Source organism: Rhopalosiphum maidis, chromosome 2 (assembly GCF_003676215.2).
Source record: "Rhopalosiphum maidis isolate BTI-1 chromosome 2, ASM367621v3, whole genome shotgun sequence".
Classification (NCBI taxonomy): domain Eukaryota; kingdom Metazoa; phylum Arthropoda; class Insecta; order Hemiptera; family Aphididae; genus Rhopalosiphum; species Rhopalosiphum maidis.
This window is the reverse complement of record NC_040878.1, coordinates 30771345-30795583: the sequence shown is the minus strand read 5'-3', so window position 1 is coordinate 30795583 and position 24239 is coordinate 30771345. Positions and strand designations below refer to the sequence as shown.

The 24239-nt window shown below is 25.7% G+C and overlaps 1 protein-coding gene and 1 long non-coding RNA gene across 3 annotated transcripts in view; both read left to right on the top strand.

The window, feature by feature from the left end:
* The window catches only part of LOC113553033 (alkaline phosphatase-like), a 212595-nt gene that overhangs the window by 101329 nt on the left and 87027 nt on the right, over positions 1 to 24239 (top strand). The window lies entirely within an intron of this gene.
* On the top strand, positions 12095 to 12862 carry LOC113553034. Its single transcript, XR_003405188.1, has 3 exons — positions 12095 to 12251; positions 12336 to 12678; positions 12757 to 12862. It is a non-coding gene; the product is annotated as an uncharacterized LOC113553034 (long non-coding RNA).

Genomic DNA, 24239 nt, shown 5'->3' with positions numbered 1-24239 from the left:
ATGCACAATGTTCATGTGCATTAAACTGATAAACTGCGAGTGATGATCTAATATAAATCCATAGAATACATAAACCTAGTTAATGCAATTAACGAGGACACACACATGGATCGATTCAAGGAGGGTGCTGTTCCCCCCATCAAAATGTATGATGGGGGGAGTGTTTTGCCCCCCCCCCCATCATAACTTATGACACACGGTTCATTTTAGTTGGTAAATTTGTCATTTTTACAACGGAGTCAGCAAATCAGCAATTATGATTTCGATATGATAATATGAATATTCAAATACCATTTATTATATCATTGTTTTAAATATAATAAATATTTAATATTTATAGAACGGTAATCAAAAATATTTAGATATATTAATCATAGAAAATAGATAAAATCAAAAGAGTAATTTTAGTAATTATTACAATAAAAGCTTATGTACGTGAGTTCAAAGTTGGTTCATCAATGGTGTCCTATAACTTTGAAATTTAACAAATGATAACAAATTATTCGCGAAAATGTGTGAGTTCACTTTTAAAATTTGAGAATCAACCTATTTTTAACCGACCCCAATCTATAATTCGTAAAAGTAATTACAGTTTGATATTGTTTTTAAATGTTTTCCACTATATTGAGGATATTATATTTATTTTTGGCACACTTATCTTTGATTGCTCAAACGTTCCAGAATGGTTAAATTAGGTAACTATAGTTATATTATTAATTTTGTGTACATAACAAATACTAAGCCAAGTCAAATAATAGTGTATACTATTCTAGTATACCAAATTTTACCATGGGTATCAATCAATCACATCAAAGGATTTTTATGCACATACATGCGAACATGTAGAGTGAAAACTCGCTTTTAAAATACCAAGTATCAACCACATGCCTAATTACTACCAGGTTAGTTTCACAATATTAAAAATATTTTTAAATTTCAAACAGGATTCCTGAATTTTTTTTACATAATCAAACATAATTATTGCATTTTTACGACAAAGATTTGAATTTTCGCACCATTTCACCACTGTATTTTTTTTATTCTGGTGTCTACTCATTGTAACTTTGTTACATGTATGACATATTAACCCAATCCGCCAAGGATAAAACCTTTTGTTTTTTGCAAAATTAATCAGAAATATCAAAGACTAGTGCGTCAAAATAAAGTATTTGCAAACAAATGGCAATAACAATTTGGCAAAAATCCCTTTTCAATTCTTATAATGAATTATATGAATTATAGAAATGGTTCGGTTCGGTGAGAAAATGGTGATTCGCAAATTTCAAAATTTTTTCTCATCATTTCTCAGAAATCTAGCCTTTATTTTAGTATATTTTTCAATATTTTAGAGTGACACGGGTAGTCTACGATAAGTTGGCCCACCCAATTTTATTTTCTCTATATCTCACATAATTCGTTAAATTCCAAAATAGACTGTACTGAAATTCTGTCATCGTTCCTCATTTCACACTACGTTTCACTTCCATATTTTACGCTCCAACGCACAAGAAAAACTTTTGTCTTTTTGCACCGGTTAACCAAATGTTTATGTTGGGAAATAAACTGGAAAAATTTGATTTTTTTTTTATTCTATTCCATAGTTAGAAACTTGTTTAAAAACAATAATAATAAATAACCAATAATACCACTCAATATTACTTATTATAAACATACATATTTATATCTATGTAATTATAGTTAGCTATATTAATTTGTTTTTGTATTCTATACAATTTTGTAAACAAAAGATACTAATAATCTACAAAATTTAATTTGATTGTTATTACTTTATATTAATTTCCATTATTGTATCTATATATATTTTTTTATTGAACGTGAAAATATCAGTTACTAGACCATTAGTTATTTTTATATTTACTTATATATTTAGTTATGTTTTTGAGTATTATATAGGTACACAAGATTACACAAAAATATCAAATATGATTTCGTCGTAAAGAAATCGAATTTTCAAAAAAATAATTGAGAATATTTCAACATAATTCATAGCATTTTTCAATTTGCATTACAGAATACAGATCCACTAGTAGAGAAATGTGGTATATTAGTATTAGTTTTTATGTAATCTTTTGTACTTGATTTTCAATATATATATATACATATATATATATATATATATATATATATATATATATATATGTATATGTTTAATATGTATATAATTGAATTATTACATCATTTCAATTAAAATTATTATTATATCAATATAATTTATAATAATAATAAATAAGGTAGTAATTATAAAGTTGTTTCAATTAACTTAAATGTTTACTTCATGTTACTCAAAGGACATATTTTATATTTTTATCTATAAATTCATCTAAATTGAGTTTTATTCTACAATTATAATTATATTGCTTTTATTTTTTTATTGATTATTATCTACCTCAGTTTGATTAAAGTATATCATGTCAACATAAAACATCTGTTAACAAAATATACGTCCTAAAAATGTTCAAGTAGTCTAGATTTAATGTAATATATGTCAACGCTTTTTCTGTGATATAATAAACTATTATATGTATATATTCCTTTTGTTCTAAAAATTTCAATCAAACTTATAAACATTTTTATCGATTTTTTAAAAATGTTAGATTTGTTACCATTATTATGTATATATTTTTACTGAAAGTAAAATGTTATATTGGCTAATAGAAAATTTAAATTTTAAATATTTTTAAGAAATAATGAATTTTACAAAAGTATTATAAAAACTGTCCAAGTTAATTTTTTCACAGCATAAAAGAGGATAAAAAATGATGAGTAAAGATGTTAATATTGATAAATAGCATACTTTAGAAGAACAAATTATAATATTATTATTAATATTATCGAATTTCACTGTTATTTTAACATAAATATTAAATAAGAGATCTTTATCAATACATTTGGATAATAATTACAGCCCGCAAAACTTTAAAAAAATATAATTAATCAATTTAAAAAGTATTTATATAATATTATTAATTTAATTTCTACCCTAAATTTGCTTGAAAATATATGGATTTAAAAATAACTATACCATAATTGGTAAATTATAATAAAATGATCTAAAATTTCTTTTACATGTGCGTAATCTGTATGTCACTTACTGTAAATACATCACCGGGTAACACATATATATATATAATGATTTATTTAACTATGTTATCTTCATTAAGTACATCGAATCAATATACTTTATTTTTACTTGTTTATAAATAATATTATAACTTATTGATACTACTAAAACTAATAAATTGGAGACCCCCTTTTTATATGATTAATTAATAAATGAAGACATTCATATTATAAGAATAAATATATTTTGCTACGAGAACGGTTGGTAATATTTCTTTGATTCTTTCTACATGATTGGGCAATAAATATAATTTCTAATTAGTTAAGTTTGTTTTGCTTAAAGTGGTATTGTTCAAGATAATATAAGTTATCAGTACTTAATAATTAGGTTCAAAATCACATTGAGAATTGAGTTAGTTTAGTTATAATTGCAAAATTAAGAACCGAAGTGTATTGATTACTATCAATAATTCACATTGAATAATAAGCAAAGGTCCTTAAGGTAAGATCTAAGCAAAGGAAACGGATAGTTAAGATTATAATAGATTTACATATTGATATAGTCATAAATATTTTATAAATCAAATAGGTTAAAAAAATATTAACCGAAAATATTGCATATATCTTATTGTGCACCGACTTAACGTATACTCGTAATAGTGTAAATGGATATTTATTTCAAACAAACATTGTTGTAAGTAGTGATACCAATACATAGCTTGCTCCATTCAGAATTCAAAATTAACATAATATTCATATACTTTTAACCTTTGTAAACTAAATAAGTACAAAATAAATCATTTTATACAATGAAAAATGATTTCAATTGGAGACAGGCCGCGAGCCTATATTAATTCAAAAGATATTTTATTTAATATTTACATTCTATGAATAATTACATTTTTTAAATTAGATAGATAAAACTAATTTTTAACTAAATTAATAGCTTATAATAATATATAGTAATTATAATTGTATGATTTCATGTAATATTATTAGTTGTTATTTAGTTTTAAATCAATATAGAAGTATCATACAACAGTGGAAATAGTATAAATAGCTAAAAATTACTGTTGATATTTTTAAAATCGCATTGTGTATGGTAAATAAAAATAAACGTACCTAGTAGCAAAAAATATCAAGTCCCTACGATTTTGCTTAATGTCCAAACATTTACCTACATAAAAAAAAAGTGTGAAAAAATAAACAAAATATAAAAATATGTATTAATAAAGTATAAAAAAGGTGGTTACGGTAAACCTATAAAATATTATAACAGTAGAAAAATCTCGAAGTACTGTTGATACATTTTACAGATGCAATAATCGAATAATTAAATTATCGATAATTTAATAAAAGTGCTATTTATAAATATAAATGGCTTTATGAACTTTTCGTAAATAAAATTCAATTTTCAAGCAACACTAATAATGTAAAATATTATATGAGCTGTAACATGATCGGCTATGGTAAATATATCTAAAAGATCAAATCATCCATAGTTATAGCAATTTGACAAAAAATGATATTTCAGTTCTATATTACAGTATGTTCTGTAGATTTGATATTGTATTCTCAATAGTTTGAAGTATCGTTGTTTGATTTAGGTGTAATATGATACATAGCATATGACACAGTATGCATCTTATATTATATTATAGATATCATCAGATTAAACAAAAAAAAAGGGAAAAGAGTACAGTAAGTGTCAAGTGTACATTAAAACTGTTAACTCTAATAGTATAATGTAAGTGTTAAATTTAAATTGACAATAAATAATTAGATATTGTACAAGAAAAACGATCCTAAACAAAGATGGTCCGTGAGCCTTTATTGCTAATAAAATAATTTATTTAACTATTAGTGTTAAAGTAGTCATGAAGTATTAATAGTATTAAGGTTGAGTTAATTGATGACGAAAGCATTGCATAAACTATATTATTAATATTTTATTATCTTATTAGTATATATTAAATTTTTATTGAATATTAGTTATTATTTCTATTAACTAGTGAGTTAATATTGAATTACTGTAGAACAGTGTAAATAGTTCTATAATATGGATAGATAATAGCTTAAAACAAGTCGAAATATTTTCAAAATGAATATAAATTATAATAATAGTTTCAGTTCTCTACTAAATATAACTGAAAAATAAAAAAAATAGAGATGTAGAGTAAGTCACTATAATGGATGTGTTAAATTAGAATACAATGACAGGTATCATTGCATACGAAAAACGGTTATGGACGGAGATGATTTGTTAGTTTAGGATAATTAGTAGGATAATATATTATATTATAACCTATATTTAAATTGTAATATGTCGATATTTTTTCGATTTCATAAAAATATACATTTCATACGCTCATACAATTTTTTCTATATTGACGCTGGAATTTTTTTTATAGTTATTTGAAGAAAAGGTTATGGAAAATCTTGTGTTGGGTTTTTTAACATTAGATATAAATTACAAACATTTTAAGAATTTCCAACGCCAAAATTTCTTGCAAGTTTTCGCGATTTTGAAATATTTTGTAAACATTCGAACTTTTACTGCTTATAAATAAAAATTATGACTAACGGTTTTTGATTTTTTTTTTTACTACAATAAGAACATCTTATAATGAACTTTGTATTGAATTTCAAAGATTTTGTGGATAGCAAAATTTTTTTTTATTGGCATTTCAAGAAAAAAAATTTAGAAAAATCAAAAATTTCAATGATCTATAAATAATTAAAAAAAATTTTAAATATTTTGGAAATTTAATTGTAAATAAATATCGCTAATATAAACATTTTGTGAAAATTTCAAGTATTTACAATTATTCATTTTTTGAGTTAAAGCAAAATCAAAAAATCTATTTTGTCAAAAAGTGGTAAGCGTAAAAATTCCTGTTTTTTTCAGGCTTTTTCTTACGTTTTTGAAAACTACTCGTTAGAACTTCCGTTCAGAATCTAAAAACTTATTATTTTTTATAAAAACATCTTATTTCTTTTAAATGTTAACTTTAAATGTCTATAAAAAAAAAAGTTATTATACTTTTTAGGTTTTATGATTTCAGAGTAAACTGCTACCATAAGTAGTAGCTACTTTACGATAAATCTTGTATTAAATGTTCAAATTTTTTGAACGAGTAATCATTTTGTATATTAATATAGACAACATTATAGATATCCATATTATTCATATCATATAATTACTCAATAAGAGTGAACATATTAAAACCTTAACAACGATATTATTTATAGAAAATGCTAAAACAAACATTTTCTTAATATTACAAGTTTCTTCTATTATTCGATTATAAATTACGGTAAAATAAGAAAATTATTTCTTGATAAATTGTTATTTTACGCGAGAATATTCGATTTCATCAAATGAATTTCAATCGATCAAAAATATGTATATATATATTTGTAAAATTGCGCTTAACCTTTTTTTTTTAATTCCAGTAATTACATCTTATGAGGAACTTTATATTACATTTTTATCTTCTTATCCTTCCGGAACACAAGCTTACACTCAGACGACACTTCGATCCTCCCCACCCGCAACCTCTCACCCACAAAGATCTTACTCTCAAGCAACTTCTGAAATAAAACAAGACACCTCACCCCCTAACATAAATCAACAAACCGATATTAACTCAACTCTTAACAACTTCATATCAGAATTTAGGTCCATAATAACCCCACTTATATCTCTCATTACTACTGTTATTTCACGTCTTATTGAAAATAACATTGGTAAATAACTCTTTCACCCACAAGGAGCGATAGCTGCCCCTCTTCTTTTTAACATATTCATCGCTGACCAACCAACTTCACCAAATACCTTAGTAGCTGAATACGCTGACGACAAAGCCATTCTTTCCGTCCACGAAAATCCTCTCACGGCTTCTGAAAACCTCCAATCCTACTTTCATCAGCTATAATCTTGGTATAAAAACTGGAAAGTTAAAATTAACGAAACGAATTTATGGCATACTACCTTTACGCTCAAACACGGAATCTGCCCACCGATAACATTAAATAATTATATAATACCAACCTCGAGTACAACAAAATACATTGGAGTACATTTTGATAAAAAAACTGAACTGATCACACCATATCCACTATACAAAACTAAAAGTAAACACCCGTCTACGCTTACTTAGACAAATCCTGCATTGAAAGTCGAAACTTACTCTTCACACAAAACTTAATCTCTATAAGCTCCTCCTAAAACCAATATGGACATATGGTATTCAGATTTGGGGATCCGCCAAAAAATCAAACTTGAATAAAATCCAAATATCCCAAAATAAAATCTTCCGCCTAATTACTAATGCTCTATTCTACGTAACAAATTAAACATTAGACTCTGACCTAAAAATGAAAACAATCGCACAAACTGCTACAAATTACTACACTCGATACCACAACTCTTTAAAAAATCATCCGAACAACCTCGCAAAACATTTGATTTTACCTATCCCTAGAAACCCTCCCAAAAGACTGAAAAAAAAATGGTGCCACGACCTTCTCTTTAATTAATCACATACTTGTATAATAATATGCCCTTAGGAGTGTCGTCAATGGGCGGCTTCTCCAAATTAAATTTTCAATGTCTGTTATTCTATATTATCATTTACGCTTATTGTACTCAAATTGTATAGATTGTGTAACGCAAATAAAATATAAAAAAAAATGTTTATCTTCTTGCTGAGTGAAAAACTTTTTATTGCTATTTATAGAAAAAATTCATAACTAAATATCTATTACAGTTATTAATTTTTAGATTTATATTTAGCTCATACTTTTATTGTGTCTGCAGGTACAGATTATGTATAAATTAATAATAAAAAAAATGTCTATAAATGTCGCAGAAATTAAAATAGTCAAAAAAATTTTTTGACAGAAATTAGATCTTTCCAAATTTTCCAATAAATTAAACTTGAATAATACAATAAAAACGATATAAGTTTTTTGAAATGATTGACTTAAAATAATGATAAAAACCTATATGTTTTTTATAAATAATCACATTATTACTGACATTTTAATAAAAAAAAAAAACAATTATTTTTTATTTTAAATTAAATAAAATCACATGGTATAATAAACTTGAGTTCTGTAAAAAATCTATAAAAAGGAAAATTTTGAAAATGAAGTACCTTAATATAATTTACGTGAAAAGTAAGAAAGGTATAGTTATCTTGGCATATTAAAAGTATTTTACTTTCAATTAAAAAGTTCAAAGGAAAACACATTATTTACTGATGTGCAATGTGAATACAGTCCTAACAGCATTTCAATAACAACAATTAAATATTCAAGGTTTTAATCATGTTTTTATTGAATCCTGTGTCAATAACAATTTAAATTTAAATCAACTTTACGTGTTTCCATAAAATATAAAACTAAAAATAACCAGTACTAAAATTTCCAATTTCAATTACTCAACGCATAGATCTAAGGTTAAAACAAAAACAAATAGAACATAAAAAAAACATAAAATAGCCTATAAAATAATTAGATAATCTGATTATTATTGTCAATGTCAATAATAATGAATTATTAATTTATAAAAAATAAAAAAAAAATTTAAACATAATATTATTTACCCTATAAATTATTAGGTATTATTTATAACTTATAATTTTTTATTAACACTTTTCAATCATGAAAAAATGTAATATTTTTTTAAACGCGATCTAATTTAAATAATGTAGTTTATTTTTCATAATTATTTAATATTTATATTTTATAAATAAATATTTTTATAGTTTTTTTTTTTTTTTTGATTTTTTATCATGCCCATTATATTTTTACTTGGTTATTTAAAACAGTATATTTTTTCTTTGGCATATTTTTCCCAACACAATTACAAATGTTTCAACACATCAATAATTTACCACGTACATAATATACCAAATTTATATACTTGGAATACATGATATAAACAGTATATATATATGTACGTAGGACATAAAGGTATTTTCCGTAAATCACTACATAAAATAGAACATTTATTAATTTCAGAGTTAAATACAATAAATCAAATAACGATAAAGTCTATACTTCTTAAATACCTACCAACATATTTTACGTCACTAATTTATAATATTATATTCATACGTCGTTTTTTTTTTTTTTTATGAACCAGAGCCCTAGTACTTCATTATTATTTATTTGCTACTTACAATATACATTTTGATTATTGTCATGCATTTTGCATAATGTTTTCGTAATATAGTTAAATTAATCATTGATAAAAAGTCACTTAAAAAAAAATACTTATAAAAACCTTGTATGATTTTGTTAGTGTTCTCTGTGATGAAGTTGGTCGTTTATACTCTTATTTTTATTATTATTTTGTGGTTTACCAGGATATTATTCACCCTGAATAAACAAATCGTTCGATGTTTCTTTGTTATAGTTTTGATGATATACATTTATAAATTATTATATAGAAATTCTAAATATTGTCACAATAAAAACTCGTGTTTGACCAATAATGTATTTTATTTTTATAACAACGGTTTGCGTATAAAATAAAAAATTGATATCTATGAAATAGTATCATATCAAAACAAAACGAAATTCGATCGGTGGCCTAAAAAATGTAAAAGCTATTTTACCCAACGAACAAAAACGGCGATTACTATAATATACCCATTTCCCATATTGTACTACGCAACACAATATAATGGAGCACTTTGAATTTTAGTTTTTATATAAATGTCGAGAATGTTTATGACGTTAATGTCGAATAAATTGTACGATAGAATAAAATATTTGTTTTGCAAACCTTTTCGTATGCAATATGGATACGGTAATAATACATAGTATGGTACACCTAGCCCGTATCTTTTTCAATACGAGCAAGTGCATGGTATAAAAACTTCATTATAGATGTATCCGTATGTGTTGAGTTGAGCCCATTCTGGTCCACATAAAAAGGCACTATATAGATAAAAATGTAATTTAAAGATTAGGTATATGTCACGTTTTTATCTGGATAATATGATGGATATTTAAAATTTTTATTTGAATACATACAAGTTAAATACATTGTTCAGGCATCATATTTTTATTACCTATCTATTTAATCGCCAATATATTTATATAAACAATTTCAGTAGACATAATTTTTTATTTTCATGATATATATTGAATATTTTAATTGTAGGTTGAACGGCCTAGGATCATTTTTTTATTTTGTATTCATAAATTAGTATTGAAGTTGTGGAATAGGCCTACTGGGGATATCACGTATAAAAACGCACCTATTGACCTTGGTATATCTGTCCGTAGGCGGTATAGAATAGAGTACAAAAATATAATAAAGATTACGTTTCCGTCAAACATAAATTGAAACTCCTCAACTAATCATTGATTGTAGGCTTAACGACCTAGAATAATTTTCATAGATAATTTACTAAGCTTTAATTTAGTATACGATAGGTATTTTAGTAGTAAAGTTGATATTTCAGGAGATATTTATAAAAAAAACTAATTTTGGAGCAATTTACACCCCTTAAAAGTTTAGCACATGCGTTATCACCGGGGACTTTTGGGAGAATAATCAGGACCCTAAAATATAACAAAAACCAATCGAAACTTTTTGTTTCATTGTACCCGAAACAACTATCGCTTTCGTTTAGTAGATAAATAATCTAAAATCTAATCGATAAATAGCGAAATATAGAAACACTATTTTTATCATACGCATTGCCTATAGTATGTGTGTGTGTGTGTGTGTGTATTATTTTCATTCTAGGACATTCCTATTAATACCTAAAAGATCAAAATAATACCATTATTCTATTCTGTGTTAATAGCAATCCATATAAATAAATTATTAATGATAATTAAACTCATCAGATTATATACTATTATTTATAAAAAATGTTGGCTCTTGATATGGTTGTGTTTATCTGTGTGGCTCACGAATCACGATAATTTTCATGTTGGTCACCCTTGATATAAACCATCATAAAATACCGATTAGGTATACTTTATCTCCAGGATTATCGTAATATTATTTTAATTCGTGGACAATAATATATATACAGAGCGATTCTTTTATCAAACAACACTCATTATTTCAAAAAGTATTGATTATTTTCAAAATATTTAGTTTCATACTTTTCTTAAACTATATAATACTTTGATTTGTTTCACCTTTATATTTAACAGTGAAATCAACTTTTGATTTTCAAATGGCAACCTATACTTAAAATGTTATAAAATAGTAGGGATATTATTTTTATGAATTCTAACGTTTAAATTATCATTATTCATTTAACCGTTCGCGAGTTATAACTGCTTAAAGTTGGATGGTTTGAGGTTTTCAGGTGTTAATCCCCAAGGTTATTACGGCTGTGAGACATAGTTTAGAACACGATTATTATTTGCAAAGACCAGTAGTTCAAATTATAAATCGTTATCGTTCGACCAAAGGTACTAATATCTTTGTAGTTTAATTTGTACCTCCTACTACCTAATACCTATACGAATGCGGAATACGAACTATCTACTATTGTGGACTATGCCACTATATTATTCGTAATATCACAAATTATGAATAATTATAAATCAGATGAAACAGATCTCATCATTTTAGATTTTTATTATCGTGGTTTCATTATGATAACAATATCATTATATGAAAATACCTCTTAAACCACTACACGTGACAAATGACAAAACTTTAATCACAGATAAACTCTCATCGAATCAAACCATTGGGTATTCCCAATAAAAATAGATAATACAAATGTTTATTTATTAGTGCTCTGGCCTATGCTAATATACCAAATAATCTCCTATAACTTTTAAACAAAAAAAATATAAAATTCATTTGACATTTAGTTTAATTTAAGTCGTCTTTACTGTGTTTAAAAATTCAATTATTTTATTACCTTCTTTACTAACGTAAAGAGTAAACACGACGTCATACGCCAACAATCATGATATAATTAAATATTGAAACATTTATATCTAATGTAATGTTGTTAAATAAGTAAAAATTATAATAATTATGATGGGTAATCATAAGTAGTTTTTTATGACGTATTTTATTTAACTACTTATTTAAACATAAGTTTCATTTAAATTGGTACTTACGCATGTGAATATTACTTGGCGACCTATCAGGAACTTGGAATAATTTATTGGTAAGTTTTACTAATTTTGTAAAAAGCTGTTAAAATTATAATGAATAATAATAATAATGTATTTAAAAAAAATTTTAATTTCAGTTTTATCAGTTCTATACAATTTTTGTTCAAATGTTTATTAATTGGCAATATTATAGATCTATTATGCATTATTCATAAGTTTATAATGCATAGTTTGTTTTAAAATCAAGTTGCATTGTAACTATACAGCTATTGGCTCCAATTAATCCAGAATATTTGTTGCATACTAATATTCTAAGATAATTAAATGTACTAAGAATATTCAACGGACAAATGATTCGAAGAATATACAAATTATATACAATTGTATTCAGACAAATTGAGAATAATAGTTTAGTTTTTAAACTAAAAAATACAGCTAATTGGATTTTAATGTTTTAACATGGGATAACATCAATTATAGGTGTGTATAAATATTTTTTACCTGTAACATCACTTAATTTTACAGGCAAGTTATTAGGTTTTTACTGATTTTTTTTAGATAATCTAGTTAATTTCAAAGAAGTGTGAAATAATCAAGCTTGCCCAACTATGTTTCTGAGGAAAACTGTAACCTACTAATAAATAATATGTAAAGAAAATTAAAAATGATAAAAAAATATTGTAAGTGCTAATGTACTGTAATTTTAATACTTCATATGTAGTTAAATTAAATATGAGACAGCAACATCAATCATTAAAACTTAAATGATAGGTAACTCTTATGTATTTAATAATAATAATTAAAATAAAAAAAAAAAAACTTATCACAGGTATATTATGATTATCACTAAGTACTTGTTTATATATATATATACCCAATTTTAATATTAAATATTAAAATTATATTTATTACTTAGTAATATGCAAAATATTAACATTTTTTTTTGTAAATGGTTGATGTTTTTTCCTATTTTTTAATAAAAAATTGAAATATCATTAATAAAAGGAATTATAAATTTATAAATGTATAACTAAGCTAAGTTAAAATTATTTTATTTAATGTTTATAAAATATTAAACATATCCAATAGGTATTGTAACTATCAATAAGATTTTGAACTTATATTAAATTTTACTAAAAAATGCAATAAGATTATATTAGCTATACAAATAGAATCTATTAGAAAATGTTAATCATATTATATTTTATTAGAATTATTTAAGTGTAAAAAATATACATTATATAAAAAATCGGGCCCTTATGACTTAAAATAAGGTGTTATTGCTTAAAGCATAAATGTGTTTAACAAATATTAATTATATGTATACTTAACTAATCATGTGTTGTATTGCCCAATCATTGAATTTATAAATATACCTTATTCCAAAAATTAACTGAAATCTATCTACATGAATCCTAACTAATTCCAAAAAACTCAGTGCAATATGCTTTGGTCTTGAGTACAAAAAAAATTGCAGAGTAGCATCAAGGTTTATATAAATTATTATTTTTAATCTTTACATATGTGTATAAAACATATATAAATGATGTAGAACAATATTTCAACATATATCATAAGAACAGATATCTTTGAAAAAATTGTCTTATACATAAAATGTTATATTAAAATATATGTATATTGTATAGGTTATATAAAAATCGGTATCCAGATCACTCTTGTCTAGCATTTTCTTTCTTTCCATATTTCAATATTTGTATAAAAATCTGCATGATTTTGGAAGTTTCACGCAAACTAGACGTAGAACGAGCATAGTAAACAGTGACCAAAATTCATTATAATTCATTGTATTAATTATCTTGTAATTAAATTTCTTGCAAGACATGTTCTACATCCTTTTGAAGACAATTAATATCTTTCATTACTTTCATACTTATAACTTATAATGTTAACTGTTAATAGTATTTTATTGTTTTTACTTTATCACACAGAATTATACTTTAATAAATTATACAAATTAATCACTAAAGAAATACAGAACGATAATACTTAGAACTAGGTTAACCTAGACCATGGGTGTAACTAGGATTTAATAGTTACAGTGGCTAGAGTCCTAGAAAATCAAAGTTAAAATAATTTGAAGGATTATTTAGGCTAAAAAGTAAAACCTTATAAGGGGGCCAAATACAAATACAGGGGGATTAAGCCCCCCTAATTACGGCGATGGTTGTAGATTGAACTATTTAAATATTTTATTCTATAAATAGAATGCTGCTGTTTAATTGATCGAATTATGATATAATATGTAAGGATTATATTGTTCAGAAAAACGTGCACAATGCACAACCGTCTTTGATATTTGTTATCCCTCTCTACGCCATATTATTCTCTGCGTTTACTACGAACCATCTAAAGGTGTAAGGTATAATTACATTATAATGTATATCTTAGTCCACATTTTTTACTTATACCGCAGTCTTTACAAACAAAATGTATCCATTTATTTAGAGTGATAAGCACTTGTCCGAAAAATGATAGAGTGGTAGACCTTTGGACGACTACCCCCAACTCAACCAACAGGTACAGGTACAAAGTTCATTATTATTATTGCGTTGAACGATAGTCAATAACGAGTTTATTACATGTGAAAATATGTACCTATTATTATTATTTATTACCCATGTGACTACTGGTCTTCAGAAATAAGAAGTATTATAAAAACCTAAAATCGCTTAACTTTCAAAAGCTATATCTCGCTAATGAATTAACGAAAAACAATAATTTGAACGTTAGAATTTATAAAAAAAAATATCCCTATTATTTTATGTCATTTTAAATACAGGTTGCCATTTGAAAATCAAAAGTCGATAGTGTTTTCACTATTAAATATAAGAGTAAAAAAAATAAAATTTTACATAGTTTTAGAAAAGCATAAAACCAACAATTTTTGGCTTGATAAAAGAATCACCCTGTATATATATAATATCTACAAATATATACAAATAATACAATTAAAAGCAATTAATTATAAAACTAATTTTCCTATTTATACGGAGATTATTTAAATATGTTTACAGTAATTTGTATTCAGAAAAAAAACTAGATGATTCTCTACAATGATAATAAATTAAAATTATTGTGTAAATATGATCAGAGATTTATCGATTCCATCTAAATATTCTTCACTTGATAAAAGGCTTATACATTTATTCCGCTGTTGATTTCGCTGGTTAATCTTCGCATTAATTCAATTTCATACTATCTGTCTAGCAAAATTACGGATTAAGGATTGTGTTTTCGCGGTCGCAAAGTGTGCGGACTAAATGGGTCAACGATATCAGTTTGATTAATGCCATGGAGGTTATTTTCAAAATATCATAATACCCAGCTGCTGACGTAGCTTACTCTCGTCTTCTAAAAACGATGTCGAATTAGAGAAACTATCAATATTAATATGACTATAATAGTATAATACACTATAATGCTATCGTAGAGTTTGGCGGGTTACGTTGATAATAATAATAATATGATTATTACAGATAGAAGGTATATGGGCAACCATATGAATTACTAGTCGTTGCATATGAACGGTTTCAAATGTGTAATTCCATAAAACCACTGTTATGAATGTTATGATGTTTTTAAACGTATTTCCTAATTATATATAATGTATTGGGTACGATGTGTACGTTTTGGACCTTTCGCTTACTCCATTACCCGTTACCCCACTGCCCGGCATCCGACATTAACCGATTGTTAGTGTTAGTGTAGGCCGCTTTCGACGTACGTTTTGATTATTTATTTTTCTTCGGCCGACATTATTACAACGCTGTTATATTACTGCGCACACTACACACGCCCACTCATTTTTACTGCGTGCGCCGATATAGGATGTAAAAGCGTTGGAAGCGGACGAAAAATTACTCTTAATTACGGTCCGAGCTCAAAATAAATAAATAAAAAAAATCTCGTTCGCGAGTGGACGATGAAACACGGTGGTTGTGGTCGTAGCAACAATACTAAAACGGACGGTAAAAAAATAAAAAAAAAATAAAAAGAAATTCGTGTTATCCTCTCTCGTCGTGTTCGCTTCTCCGCCACCACCGCGTATTGTCCGATTAATCTCTTACAGGACATTTGCCAAGGTTTCATTTCCTCTTTCAGTATATTAAAACGCACATCCGCAGGGTGGTTACTGTATATAGGTTTTTATTTTATTTTATTTTTTTCACTGACCAACTACTAAATTATTATTCTTCCGTTGTAAATATTATACTATATATATGTATGTGTGTGTGAGTGTGTGTGGGCGCGAGTGTGTGTATGTGTGTACATCCATTGTTTTGCGCCGGACGGTAGTGGCGAAAGGGAAAGTATAAAAGAAACAATAAATCCGTGTTTTCGCGTAGGCAGCCTACGGCTACAAACAATAATATTCGTCCGTGCACAGTTTGTAACCTGTGATCAAATTGTACAACAGGTTGATAGCCGCGCTGTGGTGCCGATAAAAAGGCACTCGTTGAGTCGACCCAAGTGCAGTGATACGTGGTTAAACTGTAATAAATTGAACTGATTATTGTGCGAAACAGTGGATGCCAGCACTTTTATCGATAAAAAAGGATCAGAGTTAAATGAAAAAAAAATAAAAAGTAGGTAGAAAATAATTTAATTAAGTACATTTTTTTTTTTTTTTATTGAGATCTGATTCTTTTACGATGATATTAGTGTGATGGCTTACCAATCCGATCTACACAAAGACACCTGATCAAGCAGAGCTATTTATACGGATTGAAAAGTAGACGTTTCTACTCGTGCCACTAATCTCGTCCGAGATACACAGTATTCCTATCGAACTATAGCTCTTCGAATCGTAGTGAACTGTAATAATTATGTTCTGTTGCGTTTATTAATTGTTCGATAGTATTAGCTATTGACTCTTATAGAACTGAGCGTATACTAATCGGATTTGTGATCCATACTCGTATTTATAGGTCTCGTCAGTAATGTGATGGCGTCTGGTAGTGCTTGAAAAAACCCAGCGTTTTTATCAGGTGGCATTGGGGAAATTCCAGAGTGGCATAGAGACCCGTGGAGATGACCATTAGTGCGGTAGAAATCCAAACAGCGTACGTTGACGTCTATTCACATTTGATATTATCACGTGCATAACAACATTGCCATATAATAATCATTTATCGTTTTTACCGAATGCACTTATAATATGGTCACTAAGAATAGATCGATTGGGCATGCCTGCATACGATGTGCCTTATGCAACTGATGCATGTCACCGGTCAGACCCGCACAATAAATAACTCCGGAAATAGAGGTAGCGGAAGGTTGTAGATCGAAAGTATACCTCCTGACGTCTAACGTGCTCGTGCAGCGTTCATTCGCGATGATCAGCATACAAGTAGGATTCTGACTAACTGGGTCCGCCAAGTTCGTGGATTGTGCAACAAATATTGTTTGAAGACCCAAGCTGACATGTAATAGATAATTATGCTAGTATATAACTGTGAAAAATTAAAAAATGGCAAAAAGCAGCATATGAAAAGTTTTATACATAAAAAAACATACTTCGAGTGGCAAAAACACACATATACAACATAATATAATATATAAAATTGATCAAATATTTTTGAATTCCCTCGAGTATACTTTTAAGTAATTTACGTCATACTATGAGTACTAAAATCGCGAACACGTGCCTGATAATACGAATCGACAGGCGAACTGGGTTATAACCACCTGTCAGAGCTTAACTTGTAAAAAAAAATCTATGATTTTATTTTTATCAGTAAAAAGGACTTCTACCACTCAGTGAATGTCAAAACTATGATAAGGCCGAGCGGGCCAAGTCCATGGTGGAGACATAATTTCCCGAATGGCATAGGCCATGCGATTTTTCTTTGATCCGCTTCCCTAATCTATTAAACAATTTAAGTGGTTTCCAAAAAAAGTAGTGGAAAATTAATTTGTGACGTCATAGTTTCGCCCTGGGCACTGATGTGCCCGGCTTAATAGCCACATAAAACTCCACCATTTTGACAGCGGATTTAATTAAATTTATATAGTTGTACTTGTTGTACCGGTCAGTCTTCGTTAAACCAATGTGTACGCCCTTTTTTTTGCATTTATGAGTGCTTTTGACATGACTATTCGTGCAATACTTTAATATACTACGTTGATAATAACATATAGTTTTAAATTAATAAATGTATGCAATAATTAAAAAACACGTAAAACTCGTCATTATAACATTATATAGAGATGAGGTACCTACTTATTCAATATAAAATGCATTGGTCTTTCGTGTTTCGTAGATGTATTGATATTGATTATTTTTCAGAATTTAACCCGTTCAATGTGTAATGTTACTTCGGTCTTTAAGTAATAATCAGATTAGATTTTTAGTTAATTTTTAGATGATTTTACTATTCTTTTTTTTTTAACTTGTCTTCGTTAAAATTAAAACGACAATTATTTGATAAATTACTCAAGCCTAATCTCTTCAAATTTATTTCAAATGTAATAAAATAATTTTTAACAACAATTTGTATATATATAGTGATCCTCCGAGAATTCTACCATTTTTCTTTGTAACTAAATTTATGCGAATTCCTTATTTTAATGTTTATGTATTATGTACAGACGTACTTCGCTCTGCGCGGCAGTATCAAAAGTGTATGGAAGTAACGCAATATTGATTAATAAATAAATAGTATTCAAAGTCTCTCGGTTTAATGATTAGGCATACAGTGTAATATGAGTTAAACATGGGCATACTGATAAATTAAACCAGAAAAAGTAAAATCAATTGTATTAATAAAGATCTTGAAGATTGTGAGTCATATTCTGAATAATAAGTCGCATTCGAGTTATTATTCAGTGAATCGAATGACAGAAACAATCAACTTACGTCTCGTCCGGTACGTGAATACCGCGCCCGGCGGATACCGTGTCGTCGTAACTCTTCCATCAGATGACGAAGAGGATCTCACTTTCTCTCTCTCTCTCTCTCCCTCTCTCACTCTAAGTAAAGTAAATGTAGTATAAAATTAGTATCTTTTTTAGGGGACTAGTGGTCGTGAAAAAAAATGTATATCAATCGATGATAGACGTTTGATAAAAATACAGCTAGAATCCATAACTATTATTAAATACCATAATTTTAAATATTTGAATTTTTTAAATTCTATTTAATGTCATGTACATATTTTTTGTACTGTAAAATTTAAAATTTAATTTTAACAAATATAGTAGGTATATTGTTAATAAATAATAATAATACTACCTACTTCCTATATACTTAATAGGTTTAAATAATATATTGAATTTATGATTTATAATTAATATAATTTTATTATATTAAATAATAATGAACAGATTTTACAATAATATGTCATGTACTCACATCATTAGTTATAGTATGACATATTATTAGTATTTAACAAATAAAAAAATGGTTTCATATTGACATTTTTTTAATGCTTCAATTTCTTTATTTTATTTATTCATTTTTTTATGAAAAAAATATATTTTTAAAACTTAATAATTATTTAATACATAATTTATTGATATAAATTTTATTTTTCAAAATTTAAAACGAATTACTCGTATTTTTTGATCTGTTTATTAATATTTTGATAGAGCAAAAATGAAAATAATACTTCCTTATTTACAATTACCTATTTTTTTTTTTGTGAGTATTATTATTTTGGTAGAGAAGTGTTTCAATATTAAAATAATTTATAGGAATTTAAATTTTTTAAATCGTATCTAAATGATACATCATGTTAAACCTTAAGTTTTTCAATTTCCCCAACAGTTTTTCTACGCGTAAGAAACTCATCAACAATTTTAAAAGAGTGTAATCTAGCACTTTTTAATCAAATTCCACTCAGAATCTGAAAGAAGCCATTTATTTTTGATTGGTTTAAAATTTTAGATAACAACTGCTCATATTAAAATAAAACAATAGTGGGTAAATATAAGATCAATTTTTATTCTAGGAACAATAATAGTAATGGATATTATTTTTCAGTTATTTGAATAAAAACTATATATTTATATATAACAAAGCATAATAAATAATGTGATATAAGGATCTATGAGTTAAGTTTTGAATATAAAATTTAAATTAATCAACCTTCCTATGACGTATTATTATTATCTCATTCAAGTTACATAAAATTACAATCCATTTTTAGTTTAAATTAACTTTGTATTCAGGGATTTATTAATTCACTAAGGTTTAATACAAGCAAATGTGTCTTAAACTCTTAACAATTACATAATATTATATTTCTTATTTAAAAATGATTTGCTGATAAATAATTAAGCTTTAATATTTATGTGAGTTTCAATAACAGCACCGTTTCGTAAATAACCATAACATAATTTTAAAACAAAGCATATAAATGCCTAGATTAATATATTGTTCATTATAAGCTCATATGCTAGTTTGGGTTCTCTATTTAAATTCAATTTATATCGAAGCCAACTTGTATATTTTATTGAATAAAGCTGTTTATTTTATTAAAATATTTTTTAAGTCAACTATTGACACTATACAACTAATTTAATAATAACTATAATTAAATTTAAAAACAATTGATAAATTAAACGATTATCTAGCAGCTCAAATTACACTAGGTTTAAAAATTAAGTTGACCATAGAAACATTTTGTAATATTATTACTTATTAGGAGTTTTAATATAGTTATTTTTAAATTTTTAAATGATTGTTATTATACAAGCCAATAATATTATAAAAACAAACCTTCGTTTAATAATAAATTTGAATTCATACATAAATTACAATTAGTAAAAATGTCCAATTATTACACAATATTTTTAAATTTTTTAAATTAAAAAAAGGTTTTTCTTAATTATGTAGTATTAATATTGAAAACTGATCAGTAAACCAACAACTTAATACATTTATAAAATATTAGTATTAGTTGTTAAAATATAAGTATTTATTTTGACAATATAAGTAATTTTAAACGACCTTATTTTTTCATAAAAATAAATCGATCTCATATCAAAATATGACAGTCAATTAAATTAGTTTCAACCATAAAATGTTATAATTTAAAATATTGGCCATTGGTAGTATTTAAATTATACAATTATAGATACAACTAACTTTATTCTATCACCTCTAGATATTCAATAAGTACTCAAGTAGCTCAAATGAATTTTATTAAAAACAAAAAACTAGCTTTTAAATTGTATAACAAAAAAATGTATGCGAGTAATCTATATAATTTAATCGAGCATTTTTTCATAGAAAATATTATTTTTATTTTTTGGGCTTAATCATATTATTTATTAGTTTCTTTTAATATTATTATTATCCGATTATGAATGATACTTACTTTATTGTAAGTACTTAAACTTATCAGTAAGAACTAACTATTAAAATCTAAGATTAATTATAAACATATCATACTTATTTGTCCATCATCTTTTAATATGGGAACCACTAATTACAGGTAAATTTAATCCATAAAACCGATTTAATTATAAATTGTATTGTAATTGGCAGTAGCGAAGTCAACACTCATTTGCTATAAAATTAATATGATGTTATGAGGTGAAATCGTTAAACCTTTTTGGATTAAATAAGAAATGATGAGATAATTTAAGCCAGTATATAACATATATATATACACACATAGCTAGTTATCAATCTTAAAACAGTTTTTATACGCTATTAGCTTTAAGAATACCCTATTAGTAATTATGAAATATTTATGTATAGTGTATATGTATTGCATATAAAGCTCACTGTAAATTTAATAAACGTATTTCTACAAACTCACTGTATCGAATTTCATGTTCAAGTTTTAATTATTTTGTATACTTACATATTTTGTTAATTTAGTCTGAGTATAAAGTTAAGTGATAAATATTTAGTCTTTCTCTAGTATTGTAAATAAATAAACACAGAAAGTCTTTGAAATATTATTAAAATCTTGTATAACTTATTTTATTATGTACACAACGAATAATGCATAAATCTACAATCAATCAAATTGCTGTTGCAGCAACGTTTAGTGAATTTATATTAGCTAAGTATTTTGTAAAAAAATTAAATAATCAATTATTAAAATTTAAAATAAAATACTTAGCATAAAAATATGATTTACAATAAAATATAACAACTTTATTGTTTAAATAAGATATGAATTTAAAATATTACATGTTAGTGTAATTATACAATTTTTGATGCATTAAGATCTAACTTTGTATAACAAAAAATAATTAATATTACTGTTTATTAATACATATAAGGTGTTACACAAATATATCAATATCTAACATATTTATATTTCATAAATAATTTTAATATTAAATATTCATATATTCAATGCATGCTATAAATAAAAGATATATTAACACTATACGAGTATGTATTGGTTTTACCGCGTAATCGCAGAAAATCTACATTGTTTTAAAAATGTATTATCTAATTTATTCATTTGCAGTATGTTTTTTTACGGTAAGGGAGGAAAGTCCACCAACCTGGCACCCTGAATTCAAAATTTAGAACTCAAATCTTTTTAGATAATTAGTACTTAAATTGTAACAATTTGTAATCTAAGTCTCCCCCCTCAAAAAAAAAAAAAAAATGTTATTTTTTTAGTGGTGTTGGGCTGAGTATACTAAATGTAATTACAACATTGTAAGTGTATTGGTTTTTATAATTATTATTGTCTTAATAATAAAAACTAAAATGTGTGAATAGTTATTAGAAAAATTAGAGTACCATTTTGGGTCGACTAAATTAAAGGCAGCCCAAAATGGCCAGAGTTCAAGAAAATATTAAAATTAAGATACAAATTATAAAAAATAATGCTGTATAACTGTCAATTGTATTAGTCGAAATAAAAACGATTAATATAAGATAAAATACTTTACAGAATATATAATAATTATGTATATTAATTAAACATTGAATAATAAATTATAATATTATTATATTATTATATATATTATATTGATGTCGGTATACCTAATTTTCGTATTTTTGGATAAATATTCAAAAATAAATCTAAAAATACAAATATTATACTCACATCAATAGTGGTGTGCCGTTATCTGCTTCATGTTTTTATTAAGTACATATTATTATCCAGTTTTTATTTGTTAATTTTATTTAGGCTGTTTTACCTGTTGAAATCAAAATAACGATTACCACTTAATTTTAAAACATAAGTAAAAATATGACTATAATTTCTACATTTCTTCATATTTCTATATATTTAAAAATATATAATATATATAATATAATGATAAATAAAATAAATAATTTAAAATAAAAGGAAACACACGTAATAACTAAAACACAAGTACATCTTATTGCCGCACCTGTGGTTTTTGTACCATAATAAATTAAGAACAAATTAATAAAATACAGAAAATCGCAATACAGGTGTAAGTTAATTATACAATTAAATATAACTAAATACAACTAATTAAATTTAGTATAATAAGTGAGTCAGCTCAGCATCACAAAAAATAGAAAATATCGATTTCAGGGGTGATATTTGGGTTAAAAATTGCGATTTTTGCGTTACAAATTAAGTACTAATTAGTTGAAAAAGTTTAAGTTCAAAATGTTTAATTTAGGATGCCAGACTGGCGGACCTGAGAGAGTAACAAAATATTATAAATATTTTAGTATATTTTATAAGTCTAGTCAGAAAAAATACTATACCCTTCTATCCTTTAAAATATTATACCCTATTTTAATTTGTTTATTCGTTACCTAAACAATACTTTAATTATTAGTTATTTTAACACCATGAAAAACCTAACAAGAAAATTGAAAGCAGAGAATATTTACTAATAGCACCGAGAAGTGCATCAATAAATACTGCAGACATTTCATGAATACTGTGCAGTGAAAACATATTTTTCAATTCGGAGAAACTTATAAATTAATATTTGAAAGGGAAAATCATCGAATTTAAAGTCACGGAATATATATGGATGTTTTGAGGTTTTAAGATATATTGAAATGTCACCAAATAATAAGAACCAAGATGTGTTGATTGACGAAATAAGAT